This window comes from Uloborus diversus, chromosome 9, assembly GCF_026930045.1.
Source record: "Uloborus diversus isolate 005 chromosome 9, Udiv.v.3.1, whole genome shotgun sequence".
NCBI lineage: Eukaryota > Metazoa > Arthropoda > Arachnida > Araneae > Uloboridae > Uloborus > Uloborus diversus.
The window spans coordinates 3,824,616-3,824,834 of NC_072739.1; positions in this window are offsets into that span (position 1 = coordinate 3,824,616).

The window sequence follows — 219 nt, forward strand, 5'->3', positions numbered from 1 at the left end:
TTAACATTAAATTTCTAGTTTGAATAGTCTAACCTACCATGATCTAATGAAGAGGCACAGGTTTTTACCCGTCGGTATTATTTAACATTTACAAACAATATTATGCTTGTAAATATTTTGCAATGTTTGAACGTTTTTTGCGATTTTCCTTACTGTACAAAAGCTTCAATAGATTTAAAAGTCAGTGTACAAAAGCTTCTGCAAATAAAGGAAGAGCTT